Consider the following 19,715-nt stretch of genomic DNA (forward strand, 5'->3'; position numbering starts at 1 on the left):
AGGATCTGTTTGGTGATAGACACAAGCCTCATGATATCTGGTGCCAAGACTTGAAACCAATTGGGAAAGAACTGAACAGGTGGGAAATATCCAGGTGCTTCTAGAGTTAAGCTGATATTGTTCTTGTCATCATCAGGAAGAGGAAACTTGATATTAAAGAGTAAGTTGCTCCCAAAAAGGTCAGGCACTGGAACAGAAAACAGTAGACTTTAAATAGACTTTAAAAATCACACACAGGAGCTCTACAGAGCATGTGGGGATGCGAATATACTAGTGTAACTTTTATGGGTAGTTTAAATTGTTTAATTAGTATGTTATCCTTTAAGATGAAATCCATTAAAGGATAAACAGATGGCTGTTGAGTAAATTGGTTTACTACTCTTCAGTGTTAGCCATGAAAGCAGAATGCCTGCTTGATTCATTAATCCAGTTGTTCTTATCCAATGTGTAATAAATGACAGTGGTTCAGAAAATATCCAATTCATACACTGCTGCTAGCCTTTCATGGCATTGACATTTATTGTTAATCCATATTCTCTTACAGATAAATGTAATCATCCTTAGTATGAAGATATGAAGTGTACAGACCCACACAATCAGAAATGGCTTCCTTCACAATACAACATTAAGAATGTACACTCAGGAGTTCCCGTTGTGGCACAGCAGAAAGGAATCCGACTAGGAACCGTAAGGTTGTGGGTTCGATCCCTGGCCTCGCTCAGTGGGTTAAGGATCTGGTGTTGCTGTGAGCTGTGGTGTAGGTTGCAGATGCAGCTCAGATCTGGCATTGCTGTGGCTCTGGTGTAGGCCCACAGCTGTAGCTCTGATTAGACCCCTGGCCTGGGAACCTCCATATGCCAAAAGACAAAAAAAAAAAAAGAACACACACTCATAAGCTTGAATTGAAAATTAAAAAGAATAGTTCAGTCATGAGACAAAGAATCTACACAAGCAATTAACTAAAATGAAATTGCAAAAACATAATAAGCTGTGAAGTCTCTGGCTCCTTGTTCATCATGGCCATCACCCAATCTCTAGTTCATGTCTCTTTTTCTCACCTAAGATTTGCCAGTGAAAAGGAGCAGGTCTTGGGAACATCAGAAAGAAGGAAGCACATTTAGAAAGCAAAGTGAGCTGATGACCCAGACAGAGAATGGGGGTATCCAGCATAGGAAAGGAAGAGACTTCTAATCATAATAATAATCAAGATGGATCATGGGACTTGGAAATGATGACATAGAGCATGGTGAAAATATACAGACTATGAAATTAATTTTCCAAATATGCAGAATATAAATCACTCTTTAAAGGAGGGAAGGGTAGGAAAGATTAGATGAGACCCAAACTCAGAGGGTATTCTCATCTTGTAAGGAAGGGCATAGACTAGTGGATAGTGATGTCTTTCCTAGTTTGATTGTCAGAGTCTAAATAAGTAATAATAAAATTGGGTATCAAAGTAGGACAAAAGAAAAAATGTTGGTAAGCATAATAAATAATTAAAAAGAAAGGAGATAGTTCAGGAGAAATGGCAACACTAGTTTCCTATAAATGGGGGTTATGTTTAGGGGAACTAACATAGTGTCTAGGTATGCAGTCCTCTTCAGAGGGAGCAGAGAAATGTCTCAGGAGCTTCTTCCCCCTGAGCTCACAGAATGTAGTTCTCTACCGTGGAGAGGGACACAGTGCAAGCCAGAATTTCCAGTACTTTAGCAATCTGTGTTGAATTGGTTGCAAGTTTGCTTTTTGGGCCCTTGAACCTACTGAGACCAGCTCAGCAGGTTGGGGCTGAAGAACAGGTGCTGTGAAACTTAAGGAAAAAGTTAACATAAAACAAGACACAGAGACATTTATCTTTTTTTTTTTTTTTTTTTTTTTTTTTTTTTTGGCTGTTTGTCTTTTCTAGGGCCACTCCCAAGGCATATGGAGGTTCCCAGGCTAGGGGTCTAATCAGAGCTGTAGCCACCGACCTACACCACAGCCACAGCAACTCAGGATCCAGGCCGCATCTGCAACCTACACCACAGCTCTTGGCAACGCTGGATGCTTGACCCACTGAGTGAGGCCAGGGATTGAACCCACATCCTCATGGTTCCTAGTCGGATTTGTTAACCACTGAGGCATGACGGGAACGCCGAGACATTTATTTTAATTAAAGGTGGGAACCAGGGGATTCAAGGTCTCAGGCACCAAGAGCGCCACCTCAAGAAACCACACTGTTTTTATTGTGCTCTTTAGGATTATGTCAAGTGTGGAGGGGGCTATAGGTGCAGGATATAGGGTTTTTTTTTTTATTATTTTATAAGTTCTTTTATTATTTCAAAAGTCACATAGCTGGTAGATGGTTAAGCTTTTACTCTGACCTTTAGGCATTTAACAATCATTAGCATTTGAGGAAGGTTGGTGTCTATGCATAGCATTCCAGAGAATCATCAATGTGCTTCCACATGCCTATCTGCAGCAACCCGGTGTACCTAGGTTTGCACCTTGGTTCTCTTTGCTAATGCACATTCTGCTAACTACCACTCATAAACCACTTGGGGCCATGAGGTTCCTCTTTCTCTTATTCTTAAGAGGACATATCATGTTGTGCAAATGGCGTGCCTGTCTGCACAGGTCCTGCGTGCCTAGACTAACGCATTATGTCTTCATTCAGCTGACCCTGTGAATAACTTATGCCTTTAGGTCTTTGTTCTTAAGCTTAAGTCATTTACCAGCACTGCAACTGTTTTTCAAGCAGGAAGATGGGGTAAGGTAAAGCAGGACAAGATGGAGTTTTCAGCAAAGAAGCTGAGAAAATACTGTAGAAACATGTCTCGTGACAGAAACTGTATCAAATGTCAATACCCTTTAGAGATGTAAATAAATAAAGAATGGATGAATATTTATCTCAGAATGATAATGCTCCATCACATCTGAAAAAGTGAAACCTGTGGCGCCAGAACATTAGAGTCTTCTTTTTTGTACCATATACTGATGCAAAACCAGGAGATGGGCTTTAAAATAATCCATTTGAATTAAGTAATGCAAAAAAGAAAAAAGATCACTGATCTTACACTTGTTTATTCTAATTCATCAGATCTTAAATTCTTGAAGCTGGCCATAGAAGGCAGCACAGAGAGCTTTTATGTACATCAGATAAGTCAGAGAAAGAAGGAGAGAAATAAAAATCAACCCCAAGCACACCATCAAATAATCAAAGATCAGGTTGTCCTGCCTTTCCAGTTTCATTAAATCCAGATATCTCTAAGGCTGATGATGCTGAGTAGGTATAAACTAGAGATTCATAGAATCAAAAGGACTTTACAAACTGTCTTACTGAATCATCGTCTTTCACAAATGAAGAAACAGGTCCCCAAAAAGGTGAAGAGCCTTGTATGAGATCACACAATAATTTAACAGCAATCAACAGGAGAATTCTGGTCTGTTGACACTGAGGCCACCCTAATTCCACTGTAGCACACTGTTTTTCAGTGAGGAATGTCTCATTTGATCTGTTTCATTTATGTATCTGGTCATGGAATGTCCCCGCTGACCATAGCAAATGAGGCTAGGCAGCAGTTATAATACATAACAAGATCTCATCTTTCTGTGCAATGCATTTTTATCCACTCTGATGGCTTATTTTCACCTTGTGCATTATAAAACATCTCTTAGAATTAACTCTAAAAAAAAACTTAAGTTATCACTTTCCAGCATGACCTGTGCCACCAAAATCCTGATACATATATATTAAGTGATATTTTACAGAAGGGTAGTGACTTTTTCCAGCTAAGAACTACAGGCTTTTCAAAGATATCAAACGTTGGTTAAACAGAGTTTTTATAGGCTGGCATAAGAGATCAGACCCATACAGTTTTAAAAGTTAAGACATAGCCAGAGAGTAAATAAACTATATCTAAAAAAAAGAAAAATCTAGAAATATTTTTAAGGCAAATGTAAGAATGAAATACATAAAAGAATAGCTAATGCTTATTGAGCTTAAACCTTTCACAAAATGAATTTCACAGATCTAAGTGTAAAATGCAAAATACACAATTTATAAAAGATAACATAGGAGAAAACCTAGATGACCTTAGGCATGACAATGACCTTTTAGATACAACTCCAAAGGTACAGTCCATGAAAGAAATAATTGATAAGCTAGACTTCATTAACATTAAAAACTTCTGCTCTGGGAGTTCCCGTCGTGGCATAGTGGTTAACGAATCCGACTAGGAACCAGGAGGTTGTAGGTTTGATCCTTGGCCTTGCTCAGTGGGTTAACGATCCGGCATTGCCGTGAGCTGTGGTGTAGGTTGCAGACGCGGCTCGGATCCCACGTTGCTGTGGCTGTGGCGTAGGCCGGAGGCTACAGCTCCGATTGGACCCCTAGCCTGGGAACCTCCATATGCCAAGGGAGCAGCCCAAGAAATAGCAAAAAGACAAAAAAAAAAAAAAAAAAAACCACTTCTGCTCTGTAAAAAGTGATGTTAAAAGAATGAGAAAACAAGCCATAGACTGGGAAAAATATTTGCAAAAGATGCATCTGATAAAGTACTATTATACAAAATTTACAAAGAACACTTAAAACTCAATAACCCAGTTAAAAGAAATAGACTGAAAACCTTTTTTAAAAATTTGTTTTATGGCTGCACCTGCAGCAAATGGAAATACCCAGGCCAAAGATCGAATCCAAGCCACAGCTGTGTTCTACACTGCAGCTGCAGCAACACTGGAAACTTTTTTAAACCCACTGTGCCAGGCCAGGGATCAAACCTGCATCTCTGCGCTGACCTGAGCCTCTGCAGTTAGTTTCTTAACCCACTGTGCCATGGCAGGAACTCCAATGTTTTTTGTTTTGTTTTGTTGTGTAAATGGGCTAAAAACCTTAACAGCTTAACAGCTATCTTATTGAAAAAGATGTAAAGATGACAGATGAGCATGTGAAAATATGCTCCACATCATATGTCATCAGGGAAATGCAAATTAATACAACAACGAGATACCAAAACACTTTTAGAATGGCCAAAATCTAAAACACTGACAACACCAAATGCTGGTGAGGATGTGGAGCAACAGGAACTCTCATTCATTGCTGGTAGAAATGCAAAATTGTACAGTCACTTTGGAAGATAGTTTTTGTGTTTTCTTACAAAACGAAACATTCTCTTCTAGAATCTAGCCATCATGGTTCTTGGTATTTACCTACAGGAGTTGAAAACTTATGTCCATACAGAACCCTGCAAATGGATATTTGTAGCAATCTTATTCATAATTGCCAAAAGTTAGAAGCAATCAATATGTCCTTCAGTAAGTGAATGAATAAACAAGCCGTGATCCATCCAGACAATGGAATATTATTCAATGCTAAAACGAAATGAACTATCAAGCCATGAAAAGACATGGAGGAAGTTTAAGGTCATTTTATTAAGTGAAAGAAGCCAATCTGAAAAGGTTATCTACTGCATGATTCCAACTAAATGATGTTCTGGAAAAGGCAAAACTATGGAAACGGTAAGATCGGGGTTGCAAGGGTGATACAGGGATAAAGATGAATAGGCAGAAAGCAGAGGAATTTTAAGGCAGTGAAAATATTCTCTATGATACCATAATGATGCATACATGTCATGATACATTTGTCCAAAGTCAAAGGAAAGTGCAACACCAAAAGTGAACCTTAATATAAACTACAGACTTTGAGCAATTGTGATATGTCCATGTAGGTTCAATTGGTAACAAATATCCCATTCTGATGGTGAATGTTGTCGACAGGGATTATGCATGTGAGGGGCAGATGGTATATAGGACATCTCTATATGTTCTCTTAATTTTGCTGTGAACTCAAAAATTTTGCTGTGATTCTAAAAAATAGTCTTAAAAAATAATAAGGATACTTTGCAGTGTTAAGGCTTAGATTTGTTAGAGGTAGGTCAAGTGATGAAGCATCCTCAAGTGCTCAGTAAATAGTGGCTATTATTTTTTCATTATTTTTATTTATGCAACTGTTTTTATGCCAACTGTTAGATGTTAAATTCCTTGAGGAAAGGCACTATATTTCATTTCCAACACGTGCTGGAAATGGACATATGATACATGATGGAATTTTGTTAGAGTAATTCATTCTTTTTATTGGAATAATTCATTCTTAATCAAAATCAATTGCCCCTAAATGTCTATTTGCAGGGGGGGAAACGTTGGTAATTTCAATTCAGATGTAGAAGAGACACTGCTCTGCTGGGCCAAGATCAAAGAGACATGTGCTTTAAAACTAAAATAAAGCATAACACTGACAAAGAAAAACTGCATTTAATCCTCCAGTTAAGTAATGGTAGCCCTAACTTCTATTGCATCATAATTATTAAGACGATTGCTGCTTCCTGGCTGTGACCCTGGTAATAATCATCTGTTGTTTCATTGGAGAAATTTCCAAAGGAAGAGACCGTGTTGGGCAATGTAGCATATGATTCTCATAGGGATTCCTCCCCCCCTCCATGTCCCTTAGTTTCTTATTCCAGATATTTTTGTCTAAGCCATTTCTAAATATGGTAGGAAATTGATTTATGAAGTCATTGAATTTAAGAGCTGCTTGGGATCTTAGCAATCATGCTTCATTTTGCATGCAACTAAAAGCAAAAAAGATGAAAGACCGAAGGTCACATAGTGAATGATTTTTGCAGTGGAATCCTAACTTCTTCTTCTGCCGCTAAAACCAAGACAACAGGCCCCAAATGAAGTCACTGGTGCTTAAGCCCGAGTCACCAAACTGAAAATACCTAACTTAGTTTCAGCCTCTCCCAGGAATGGAATCTTAAATCTGGAACGACCTGATGAGCATTTGTGAGTGAATATGTTTGATAGACCCCTGCTGCCCCTAAAGGAAGATGACCTTGACACAAACAAAAACACTCTTTGCTGGTATAACTTCCTTGCCCTCCTGATCCCCACCCTTTCTGCCTAAAAACTCTTCCATTTTGTCTTAGCATCTTGGACCACATTTCTACCTTCTAGATGGAATGCTGCAGAATCGTGAATCAACTCTTTGAATAAAGCCGTTAAGATCTTTAAGATTTACTCAGTTGAAATTTGCTTTTTAACATTATTAGAATTTTTTTCTTTAAGGGAAACAAGAAAATATGTTATAAAAATAGTCCCATGAAACCATTACGGAAAACAAAACAAAACCCAAAACCTCTCTCTACTGATTTGGAAATCCCAGAGGCAGCAAAATATTTAAAAAATGTAAAATAAGGACAAAGGATAAACCCACAGATTAAATGTAAATTTCTCCTAGCAAAATACAAGAGGAAAATCTTTACTTTCTTTCTTTTTTTTTTTTTTCCTTCAGAACGCATATGAACCTAATGTGAGGCCATGGGCATTCTGCTTTCTTTTGTGTTTTTTCTTCCCACACATTACAGTTCTAATCCTGCATCTTTCTTGTGTTTGAAAACCAAATCAGATGCTGTATAAGTCACACATTTAGATCTGCTGACGTGGATCAGGATCCCTCACAGTGCACGGCTTCCTCTTTCCCTTGCTTAACTTTTTCTTTCTTAATCCTCTCCGATCTGGGTCCACCGATTTTATATTTCTAAGCAATTAATTTTTTGGCTGGGGCGCGTGATCCACAGGTGTGGATGCTGGCAGCGCGATGATGGGCTCCATCTGTTGGCAGCTGATAACGTCCTCCTGGGGGCTCCGGGGAGCAGTTGCAGCACTCAGAAAAGCCAGCAGCCTCATCTATCTGCAGGCAGGCAGACGGCAAAAGCCTCGGCAGCTCACGTTGTTATTCAACAGGAACAATTGGTTACAGACGGCATGTTTAAGGGCACAGTGGGGAGGCCCTGGGAGGGGGCAGTGTCCCCCACTGAGTGATGCTTCTTCTAAAGCCCATGGTATTTTTCTCTCTTTGGAAAAAAAAAAAAAAAAGACTAGATGGGGAAATGGGAATTTTGTGACAAGTCTAGTGGAAGAACTTGTAATTCCTGACTCCTCCTTGGCTTCATACTTTAAAAAAGAAAGATGAGGGAAGTGAGATAGTTATAATAATTATAATTTAGTCTTGATGTAAATAAATGAATATAGAAATGGTAGGGCCTCTGGAAAGATTTGGTTGAACTCGTGGGTTTTTCTTGGAACAGAAATAGCAGTATTGGATGTTCTAGAAGGGCACCACAATGCAGGTGACACCCCACTTCTGCAGAAAGATGAGCTAGCCAGGCGTGCATTTAGGGCAAGTGCGGTGGAGGTAAAATGAAAATCACTTTAACTGTAAAACAGGTTTTTCAGAGGCTGTGGAGAATCAGCCTAAAGATTTTCAAATCAAAGATTTTTAAAATTTTCTTAAAAATTTTTAAATTAAAGTATACTTGATTTACAGTGTTGTACCAATTTCTGCTGTACAGCAAAGTGACCCAGTCATGCATATATATGTATCCATTCCCTTATCTTCCATCATGATCTCTCCCAAAAGACTGGATATAGTTCCCTGTGCTGTACGTCAGACCCTCATTGCTTATCCATTGTAAAGGTAATAGTTTGCATCTACCAACCCCAGACTCCCCATCCATCCCGTTTCCTCCTCCTTGGCAACCACAAGGGTGTTCTGTCCATGAGTCTGTTTCTGCTTTGTAGATAGATTCATTTGTGCCATAATTTAGATTTTACATACAAGTGATATCTATAGTATTTGTCTTTCTCTTTCTGACTCAGTATGAGAATCTATAGTTGCATCTATCTTAAGTTATTTATAATTAGCAAGTATTTCAGTTTTAAGCAAATGGTTGACATATAATATTTGGGGAGAGTACCTGAAGCCTTAAGAAGCAAAAGTTTCAGGCCTTTCTTGTCTCATTATTTTGTTCCCTTGGATACCATTTAGGGACAATTTAGCCTCGTCTGAATGTACCCATCCCACCTTTGCCAAAGGAAGCAATAAAGCAATCAGTTCTACTTTGATGCATGAAGTTGATGTTTTAAAAAGAAGCAGCCTTCAATTAAGTTGGATTTTCCCCCTTTGCTTATGTTCTGTCTCTCTCTTTTTTTCTCTCTCCCTCCTCTTTAGAATTCAGTTAATGTAAGTCCTCTCCCAAGAGATGAGCACATCCTGGGAGCTTTCTGAATCCAAGCTTCTGATAGCAGTCTTTATTTGTGGACACCTCAGACCTTCAATCAGACCCACTGACCAATGGGCATCCAACTACCTTCCTCGGTACTTTTATCTACTTCAGAAAACAGTCTATATGGAGGTTTGAGAATCCCTAATGGGTAAGGAATTTAAATGCATATTTGCTAATAATCATATAAAATGACTTCTTAACCCTTTTCACAGCTGCTGTAGGGAGGTGAATATATTTCAATAAGCCTTTCTTTTCTACTCTTAGCCTTAGGACTAACACCATCTACTGGAAAGAATCTGAGGTGTGAAACAAACAGAACAGACAATTAAATTTGTCTCAACAGCACCAACACTTCTAGACTTTAAGTGTAAAAACAGATTCAGGATGAATTCAGAAGTTTCAATTGTTGCTCAGCAGGTTAAGGGCCCAAAGTTGGTCGTCTCTGAGGATTCAAGTTTGCTCCCTGCCCTTGTTCAGTGGGTTAAGGAACCAGCATTGCTGCAAGCTACATTGCAGGTCATGGATGCAGCGTGGATCCAGTGTTGCTCTGGCTGTGGCATGAGCCTCAGCTACAGCTCCAATTCGACCCCTACCCAGGGAACTTCCGTATGTCACAGGTGCAGCCATAAAAAGAGAGAAAAGAAAAAGATGCAATCAGCTACATCCATTCTAGGGAGTAGGACAGTGGGGATCAGGTATTTGGGGTGTTATGACCCTAAATAATTTATGTTTATAATAAATTATGATAGACATACATTTTCATGGTCATGATAATTGACAAGACTCAGTCAGGGGTCTGTAAATACTGCTCTTTTTTTTTTAAATCTCTATGATTCAATTGGAATTTTGCTTCTCTGTGTCTGATTCTGTTCTTGGCAGAAAATATAATCTGGTCACTTCTTAGTTGTTCCTCTACCCATTTTCTCTGTCACCCCATCTCTATGCTTCCTTTTGTTTCCTATTCTACATTCCAATCCAGGGTCTGATTTCCACAATTCTCAAATGTAATCAGGTAGAAGTTCTGCCCTTTCCCTACCTTTTCCTGGAGAGTGGAAAAAGGGAACCATCAGGGTTCAGGGGAAATGAATGTATCAGTGCATAGTGGTATCCACAGTTACAAGTCTTTCACTGTAGATGGTAATTGCTTTGGCTGAGACTCTGCCCTCACCTCAGCTCTGAGCCTGTGGGAAACTCAAGGTTATCAAAGGGCATGACACTGCCCCATGACCCCTCCCCAACCATCATCTCTGTTAGATGCCAACTACCAACAAAAGAACTGAATAGATACTGGTTTTCTCACTGGTTTTCTCAATTTGTAGAGCAGTTTCCCTCCCCTGCTCTGTCCCCATGACAATTTGCAGGAGTTGAGTGGAAGAGAGAGATTTTCTTCTACCATGAAAGCTCCCTGTCTTGTTCCACGCTCTATCGTCTCATGCCCTAAGTGTCTCCTTGCAGAACTAAAGGGTATGAAACAGTTTCTACAATATCATGAGTCTTCTTTGCTTTCACTGCCAGTTGGGGTGGGGTGTGTCCACACATTCCAGACAGGCATGAAAAAGCACACTTTCCCATGTTACCTCAGAATATGTGGCATGTAGCCTGGTTAATAGATGCTGTTAAGGATTAAAAATCTGAGGTCCCATATTATAATAAAATATATTCACATGTATTTTAGATAATAGGTGCACTCTATAAGCTAAAATCCCAAAGTAGAGGAGTTCCCATTGTGCCTCAGCATAACAAACCTGACTAGCATCCATGAGCATGAGAGCTCCATCCCTGGCCTTGCTTAGTGGGTTAAGTATCTGGCATTGCCGTGAGCTGTGGTGTAGGTCACAGACATGGCTCAGATCCTTTGTTGCTGTGGCTGTGGTGTAGGCTGGCAGCAGCAGCTCTGATTTGACCCCTAGCCTGGGAACTTCCATATGCCACATGGGAGAGCCTAAAAAGAAAAATAAAACAAAGAAAGAGAGAGAGAGAGAGAGAAAGGAAGGAAGAAAGAAAGAAAGAAAGGAAGGAAGGAAGGAAGGAAGGAAGAAAGAAAAAAGAAAAGATCCAAAAGTAGAATAAAAGATACAAAGACAGTAAAGAAAACCAGGAAGGTCAGTTTAGAGGTATAATTTAAAGGTAGATTTTTATAAACTTGTCATGGAAAATAAATATGAGTCGTTACATAGCTTTAAACATAGTGCATGTATGGTTTGCTCCTATTTGGGAAAAAATCAGCCTGATTAGGATTACCATAATACATAATCCTAGGGAAACTCAAAAACTTCCTATATTAAGTAAAGCAACATTATAGGAAAGGTATCCCAACCCTAACCCTAAGGTGGTCCTTGGGTTGATGACACTGTAAAAAAAAATTTCTGCAAAGTAGGTGGGATCATGGGAGGAGTCGGGAAAGGAAATAAATGAAGATTTTTTTTCTGGTCTGGGATAAACATCTAAGCCCAAGTTTGAGAACGTCTGGGGACTGTGGCTTTCGGCCCGATGCTGGTTGGGCTGATGGTGGCAATAAAGGCTGTCACCAAAAAATTTCCCCCTAAGAAAAGACAGCAGCTTCTTTTCCAGGGCACTGAATTTTGGGAGTTTTGGACTTGGGCCACCAGATCAGACAGAGGCTCACATCTCTCCCTCACTCTTTTTGTTTGGTGTTTTGTTTTTTTAGAGCCACACCCTCGGCATATGGAGGTTCCCAGGCTAGGGGTCCAATCGGAGCTGTAGCTGCCAGCCTTTGCCACAGCCACAGCTACACCAGATCCAAGCCATGTCTGCAACCTACACTACAGCTTGAAGCAATGCCAGATCCTTAACCCACTGAGCAAGGCCAGGGATGGAACCGGCATCCTCATGGATACTAGTCAGATTTGTTTCCCGCTGAGCCACAACGGGAACTCCTCCCTCACTCTTCCTACAGACCCAGAGTAAGGGAATAGAATGAGTCATTTACATTTATATAATTTTTCTACAGGATGAGTATCTTAATGTAAATTCTTTCCCTCTCTGCATTACTTGAGATCCTTTCCTAAATATGTAAATTTGTAGGAACAAAGAGAAGGGTTCTTGGGCTAAATACCCATTTTCTTAATCAGCTCAGGCTGCAGTAACAAATTACCTTAAGCCTGGATGCCTTAAACAACAGGCATTTATTTCTCACTGTTTGGGGAGCTGGGAAATCCAAGCTGGAAATCCAAGCTGAAAGTCCAAGATGAAAATGCTGGCGGATTCCATTCCACTGAGAACCCACTTCCTGGCTGGCTGTCTTCTCCTGGTGTCCTGGCATGACAGCTGAGCGAGACAGAGAAAGGGAGGGAGAAGGAGAGAGAAAGTCTCTTGTCTCTTCTTATAAGGGCACTGACTCCATTCGAGAGGGCTCCACCTTATAATCTAATCATCTCCCCAAGACCCCATGTCCTAGTACCATCACACTGGAAGTTAGAATTTGAATATATGAATTTGGGGAGGACACAAATACCCAATGACTGACTGAGCAAATGCTTGGATGAAGTTTCTGCTCAAGCCCACTCTCTGCTGTCAAATTGTTCCCCTTGTTCCTTGAACTGTTCTTGTTGCCGCCTGAATTCTCACATTTGGCCTTTTTAAAAATAGCTAAACTTGGAGGGATCTGTTGTTTTTTTACAATCAAGCCTCCGCTTATCATTTTAGCCAGAAGTTTCTCGACCACATTCACAAAGAGGATCACTGATAAGTATGCATTTTATGGGGGTGAGTGTAGTTAGTGCTCATATCTGAATACCCACAGGCTTCTTCTCAATTTCCAACTCAAGACTAGGGAAATTGAGGAGTTCTCACTGTGGCTCAGTGGGTTGAGAGCCCAGCATAGTGTCTGTAAGGATGTGGGTTGGATCCCTGGCCTAGCTCAGTGGGTTAAGGATCTGGCTTTGATGCAAGCTGCAGTGTAGGTCGCAGATTCAGCTCAGATCTGGTGTTGCCATGGCTGTGGCGAAGACCTCAGCTACAGCACCAATTCGACCCCTAGCCCAGGAACTTCCATATGCCACAGGTGCAGTCATAAAAAGAAATAAAATAAAAGTTAGCTGGCTTATGAAAGACATCATAATAATGAGAGTTGTGTCCAGACATGTAACAGCATGGGAGATATTACAGTAAAATCAGTTCACAGATACTCGATGATATATGCTAGGGACTTTGAATATACAAGTTATACTATGTTAGATATACCATATTATATGTTAATAATATATACAATGGTATAAGTTATCAGATTATTTAATTATACACTACTGGGAGTTCCCACTGTAGCACAGTGGGTTAAGGATCTGGCTTTGTCTCTGAAGAGGCATGGGTTTGATCCTCAGCCTGGCACAGTGGGTTAAGGATCTGGCATTGCCACAGTTGAGGAGTAGGTCCTAGCTGTGGCTTAGATTTGATCTCTGGCCTAGGAACTTCCATGTGCCGCTGGCATGGCTGAAAAAGAAAAAATATACATACTACTATACTTACCATCTTGAATATACTTTAATATGTAGAGATAAATACATTTAATAAAATATCGATAATAAAATATCTCTGATATAGATATTAAAGCATAATCAATAAGCAAATGCCTATTGATGATTACTATAAGGGACAATAAATATAAACTCTAGTGCCTCTTCTCAGCAATCCTGCCCTCAAGGGCAATGCTATTATAGATGGTGGAAACACGTCAGTTAGGAGACTGCTGCTTCTTTCTGTGGCTTTGCACTAACTGGCTGTGACCTTGGTTGTATCTTTTAAGATTTCTGGACTTCATTCATCTCTGTTAAATGAGATCCATGTTCTCTGAGATTATACTCTGAGGAATAATTTTGTTTAACCATGAAAAGAATCGTAGATTCCAAGCCTAGAGGAAATTAGCATGATTGCACTTATTTACAAGAGTGAGTGTGTTAGCTGTTAACTTCTTTAAAATGCAAATCATGTGTCTCTCATTCATATATGCTCAGTACTGGACACATATTGGATAGTCAGTAAATGTTTATTGAATGAATAAATGAAGAATAAATGCCACTATAATAATCCACGGAATAGGTACTCGCCTATTGTACTTTTCCATTTAGTTTTTATGGAGACCTTACTGGTACAAAAAAAAATGTATGCTATTTCCTCAGATTCTGGGGAAAGTTGCTAAGCAAAGATATCTTCCTGTGAGCTTTTTTCGTACCTTTTGTTAAATCTGAAAAAAAAAAATCTGAAATTCCTGAATTTACTTTGTTTTTTTCAAGCAATTAGCACATGAGTTTTGACCTTGAAATATCCAGGAGGGAACATTCTGAACATTAATAGAGCATCTAAGGAAAACAGAGCTGTGGGGAAACTGGGGAGAATCTGCACTGGGCATAGGAGCTTTTTAGGAAGTTCCTCGGTCACCTAAACCTCTTCTTTTCACTTTGTCAAAACCCTTACCTTTTTTCTCTTTAGTGTGGCAGGGCCAAGCTCTGACTAATGGAGCATTTTATTTCAGTGTTTCATTGACCTGATTTAATTGATTCCAGTTACTAAGGTAGTATTTAACTGCAGCTGTAGCCCTGCCTTTTCCCATCATGAATGTATGCTGAATTTGTCTTCCTTTGGGATGCAGCTCCCACATTTGCTCCATTCCACTGGGTGAGTAAACAGTTAAATGTCTTGCAGTTTGCTTTGCCACCCAGGGTTAGAAAGAAAACAAGTCATTTATCCTCAAAAGCCCCCGTGAAGCGTGAACGAGGGTGTGCTGCTTTTAAATAGATTTCTGTAGCAAAGTACGCAGTCATTTTAAAGCTGGTGACGTATTTTGAGAATTATTCATCTCCTGTCAGCCCCTGCCTTTCAATTTCGTCTTTCCTTCTCTGTCCCAACAGTGAAGCCTAAGTGACTCAATGCTGCCCCCAAGTGTCATTTCAGAACATGGACCCAGAAAGAAAAAAAGCAAAACAAAGAGCATAAAAAAGGAACACATTATCAAAATTCATGGTATGTCTTGAATTGTTTTCTGTTGCTGTGTAAAAAGAATACCTTATGCAATGAAATAAACAGATATCTTTGGAGAAGCGTCTCTCTGCAAAACCCTGTGCTATGTGTAGTGAATACAAAGAAAGAGAAGACACCCCACGCCTTTAATGGCTTTCAGGCAAATTAAAAAGATAAGAATGGATTAAAGGTTAAATTCAAATGACTAATAAATGTCACAAGATGTCTTCGATGGAAGTCCCCATCATGGCACAGTGGCTAATGAACCCGAATAGTATCCATGAAGACTCGCGTTCCATCCCAGGCCTTGCTCAGTGGGTTAAGGATCTCGTGTTGCCATGAGCTGTGGTGTAGGTCGCAGACATGGCTTGGATCTGGTGTTGCTGAGGCTATGGCACAAGCTAGTGTCTATCGCTCCGATTCAACCCCTAGCCTGGGAACCTCCATATGCCGCGGGAGCAGCCCAAGAAATAGCGGGGAAAAAAAAAAAAAAAAAAAGGGCAGAACAATCTAATCAGGGTAGCTGATTTTTAGAAATGCAATATATAAGACCATTTACCTAGGCAGGATGCTAAACCCTTTACATTCATTATCTCTGAATCTACACAACCCTGTAGAGAAGGTAAAAGAGGTAAAAGTGCACATTCTCATTTTTTCTCTGAATTAAACTGAGGCTCTTAGCTGAGAGCAAGGTCACCCAGCAATGACAGCAATGACGTGGCAGAGATGGGACTCCCTTCAGGTCTCACTGGCCTGAAAGCCTTTGTTCTCACCAGAGGCTCTAGACCTCAGGATGGTGGAGAAGGGAGCCATCACTCAGGTAGAGGTGGGCCCATGGGGTTTTCCACGGACGTGGGATTTTAGTGGCTCTTCAAGCACACATAAAACTCGGAAAGCTTTGACAAAATGATATGGCAAGTCAGGGAGGCACAAGCTTTTAAAATAAAGCCAGCAGCACTGTTTGGTTAAAGAAATAAGAGGTTTTTAATCAGGCAGAGTTAGGAGCCTGGCTTTGAATCCCAACTGAGCCAAGTACTCTGTGACTTGGGTAAACTTCTTAAACCCAGTTTCCTCTTCTGTCAAGTGAGGATATCATAATCCCTTTTCCTGCCACGTATCAGACATATATGAGAAGTATCTGGTCCATAGGAAGGCAGCTTCTAATTTCAGTTCCCTTCTTTTTCCTCATGGAAGACAAGTCTTAGAACCAATGGTTCAAGGCCGTGAGGACCAAAGATGTGATTTCAGAACATGGAACCTCTCTAGAGGAATTTTTATAACACATTCAGACTACTGGAGATGTCACAGTTTTATAGATCATGCAATTTACACTTTCAAACTACAGCCTAGAGTGAATTAATTTCCTCCATAAAAGTCTCTGATTAATCCCTATGCTCCTGGGAATGTAGCAGAAAAATACAGAAAACAACTACAAAAGATAACAAAGAAAAACCCCAAGATCTTTTGAGATCAGATTTATAGCTTCTATTTATTAGCATGTCTAAGCCGTTCATTACCATATGTAAAATTAGGTCATATCTGGGGAAACTCAGGTTATTGCATTGCTCAGTTTTGCTCAAATATTTTCTAAGATGTTATTGACTTAACACAGTGCTGTGGGCCCCCCAGATCCTGTTCTGCATTGTGGCAAAGCCCTTCTCTTAGAAAACGTATTGTCAGTGCCATACAACTTTAGCTTTTGCTAGATGTACAATTTCCCTGCTGACTTGAAATAGTTAATTTGCTTTTCTCAGCACCCAATTTAGGTCTGAGCTGTGACTCAGGCTGTGCCTGCGTGCAGAGATGGAAATGATCGAAGCAGTTTGGTCATTTGCTCTTGACTTCGTGGGGCTCTTTCTGCCTGAGTGAAACTTCCCTTTTACTGAAAATTGCAGAAACTGAGAGCCTCCAAATCATTCCAGTGTGATCTTGAATGTATAGCCCCCTGCCTTTTTTTTTTTCTTTTTTTGTCTTTTTAGGGCAGCACCTGCATCATGTGGAAGTTCCCAGGCTAGGGGTCAAATTGGAGCTACAGCTGCCAGCCTATACCACAGCCACAGCAACTAAAGATCTGAGCCTCATCTGCGACCTACACCACAGCTCATGGCAATGCTGGATCCTTAACCCACTGAGCAGGGGCCAGGGATTGAACCCACATCTTCACGAATACTAGCCAGCTTTGTAACCCATAGTCACAGTGGAAACTCCTGTAGTTCCCTTTTTAAAGTAATTTTTTTTTAATTTCGAAAATAACCCAGGAGTTCCTGTCATGGCTCTGTGGTAATGAACACGTCTAGTATCCATGAAAATGTGGGTTTGATCCCTGGCCTCGCTCAGTGGGTTAAGGATCAGGCGATGCCGTGAGCTGTGGTGTAGATCACAGATGTGGCTCAGATCTGGTGTTGCTGTGGCTGTGGTGTAGGCCGGCAGCTGCAGCTCCCACATGACCCCTAGCCTTGGAACGTCCGTATGTCGCAGGTTCAGCCCTAAAAAGAAAAGAACCCAGTTAATAGTTTTATGCAGTCTAGCTGAGAGAGTCAGTGTTTATGTCTGTTTACCAGGGTGTTCGATGCATAAGATTCATGCTTTTCCATTAGTGAACAGTCTATTTAGCTTATATGAACTTTCAAGAAGAAGAGGAGAAGGAGGAAGTGGAGGGAAAGAGGGGAGAGGAGGAATTCTCTGATCCACATTCTAAAGGAAGATGGGATTTCAGCACTGACTCCCTATTGCATTAGAGTTCCCAGTGTAATCTGCAAGTGTCCAATAGGAGATTTCTAATCCACTCACTTTACTCTTTCAGTCTTTCTGTTCCTTCAGGGCTCGCTCTTCTTCTTCCTTGGATTAGATTCCATGGGCCAGCATCATAACTCTCTTGCATGGATTACGAAATCTCTTACTCTTTTTTCCCTTCAGCCAGATTCACCTGGCAAAACCTCTATGTGGATTCAACCCACTTCTCTGTTCATTCTACTCTTGTATCTAAGAGGCTGAATACAGATGGGAAAAAGCGCAACCATGCTGTCTGTGTGGCTGTGAATTTTACAAACCCAGACTTCCAGGAGGTCTGGCATTGTCCACCCATCCTGTGTCCTGGATTTGCTCACCTGCACTCCCAGACAGCTCTCTGTGCCTTCTCTCTAACAAAAACTCTTCCTTCTCACTCTGAGCCAATTATTTGTCAGGAAGACGGAAATGGTCAGAAAAGAACTTTCATTTTTTTCCTGTCTTTAAATTTCCTAATCTAGCTGCATCGCTGCCCAGAATCCTTTCTTCCCTCCCATGACGATAGATAAACTGCCCCGTAGCTTTATCTGAGGTCAGTCCGTCTACTTGTCCCCTGACTCCAATTGCATCTTTTGTCCTCCTGGATGAAGCTCCCACAGAGAAATTCAAGTTCCCCTTCTCTCCTCCTCTTCAAGCTTTCTTTTATGTTCACGCTTCTCTTTTCCTCTTCAAGCCTTGTTTCTTTTATGTTTCTATTATATTTGCCTGCTCTTAGGACTTCCTTGCTTCTCATGCATGCTTGAATACATTCAACCATTTTCACCCCCATCTTGCCAGGAAATCACTCTCATCCAGGTCTCCAGGACTCCTGCAGGACAGAGTGAGTCCTGAGTTTTTGGTCCTGCCCTTCCTTGGCATCTCAGGCCCATTTACGCACAGACCTGGTGACTCTACAGATCTTCACTGATGAATGACTTGGCAAGCACTGGGAACGTATTCCTTCACTCTGTCAGTACAAAGCTTATCTCCTGAGATGTGTTCTGAAGCATTCATTCATAGTCATTATGATGATCCATAAGCGCCTGTGCTGGTTTTGAAGATGGTCTTTGTCTGTTGACCTGTATATCTAATTCTCATTTAGAGATCTTCATCTTACCGGTTCAAGATTTGGGTTTAAGAGTATTCACATCAGTAAGTATGCTTTACTAACATAATTAGTGTCAAAAGTTCAGAAATAGCAGAAGTAAAACCAATGAATCACTGAAGTAGTGGTTGGTACAAGGTTGTTGTGCAGAACCAAAAACCCAGTTTGCAAACCAGAAGCACTCAAACCAAAACATGGAATTTGTTTAAAGCAGCTTATACAGTGGGAAGGCAGTGACTGTTCCTTCCTCACAGTGATTGGTTGTAATATTAGAGTCTTTCTTTCTTTCTTTCTTTCTTTCTTTCTCTCTTTCTCTCTTTCTCTCTTTCTCTCTTTCTCTCTTTCTTTCTCCTTTTGTCTTTTCTAGGGCCACACTCATGGCATATGGAGGTTCCCAGGCTAGGGGTCTAATTGGAGCTGTAGTTGCTGGCCTACACCAGAGTCACAGCAACTTGGGATCCGAGCCGCATCTGTGACCTACACCTCAGCTCACGGCAATGCCAGATCCTTAACCCACTGAGTGAGGCCAGGAATTGAACCTGCACCTCATTGTTCCTAGTCAGATTCGTTTCTGCTGCGCCACGGTGGGAACTCCTAGAGTTTTTCTTAATGGTAGAGAATTGATCAGTGGTTATCTTTTATTGGTTTGGGGAATCAATTTAAATTTTGCTTATGGTTTCCAGAGGCAGAAGCAGGAAATGACCGAGGTCAAAATAGTCTTGCAAAATAAACTACATCAAGCTTCGCTTATAGGACAAAACTGGTTTTGTCTG

At 40.6% G+C, this 19,715-nt stretch overlaps 1 long non-coding RNA gene across 2 annotated transcripts in view; it reads left to right on the plus strand.

The window, feature by feature from the left end:
* LOC106505166 (uncharacterized) overlaps positions 1–19,715 on the plus strand; it is a 238,165-nt gene that overhangs the window by 117,317 nt on the left and 101,133 nt on the right. For both annotated transcript variants that reach the window (XR_014818032.1, XR_014818033.1), the window contains exon 3: positions 9,044–9,246. This is a non-coding gene — a long non-coding RNA (uncharacterized LOC106505166). The remainder of the gene's footprint in view (positions 1–9,043; positions 9,247–19,715) is intronic.

Source organism: Sus scrofa, chromosome 10 (assembly GCF_054392235.1).
Source record: "Sus scrofa isolate SSC_HxYL_T2T_F1_AM1 chromosome 10, Sscrofa_HxYL_maternal_Yorkshire_Landrace_v2.0, whole genome shotgun sequence".
Classification (NCBI taxonomy): Eukaryota; Metazoa; Chordata; class Mammalia; order Artiodactyla; family Suidae; genus Sus; species Sus scrofa.